This window comes from Geosmithia morbida (genome assembly GCF_012550715.1).
Source record: "Geosmithia morbida isolate 1262 chromosome Unknown scaffold_15, whole genome shotgun sequence".
Classification (NCBI taxonomy): Eukaryota; Fungi; Ascomycota; class Sordariomycetes; order Hypocreales; family Bionectriaceae; genus Geosmithia; species Geosmithia morbida.
The window spans coordinates 218,601-218,958 of record NW_023336202.1 but is presented as its reverse complement, the minus strand read 5'-3'; positions in this window follow the sequence as shown (position 1 = coordinate 218,958).

Sequence of the window (358 nt, the reverse complement as noted above, 5' to 3'; positions counted from 1 at the left end):
CCCCCCCCCCCCCCCCCCGCCACCCGAATAGAAAAAAAAAATGTAACGCTACGGGAAGAACCACGTCATAATTTGAAGCATAAGTGTCTTGGGTAGTGGCAATATGACAGTACTTGATATGCACTCCGATTCCTATTGGTAGCAACCCGCTTGGGTATACATACAAGAGCTTTGTATAAATATATAAGTATAAACATATATAAACATGTACATATATATCGTTCTTTCTTACTCTGATATATTGATTGCTATAGTCATCTAGTATTAGTCTCTGTATACAGATTATGTATGTATCCATCATCACCGACCCACATAATGATCCTTACTTGCTCTCTAGTCGCACTACTAGTATCTGCAC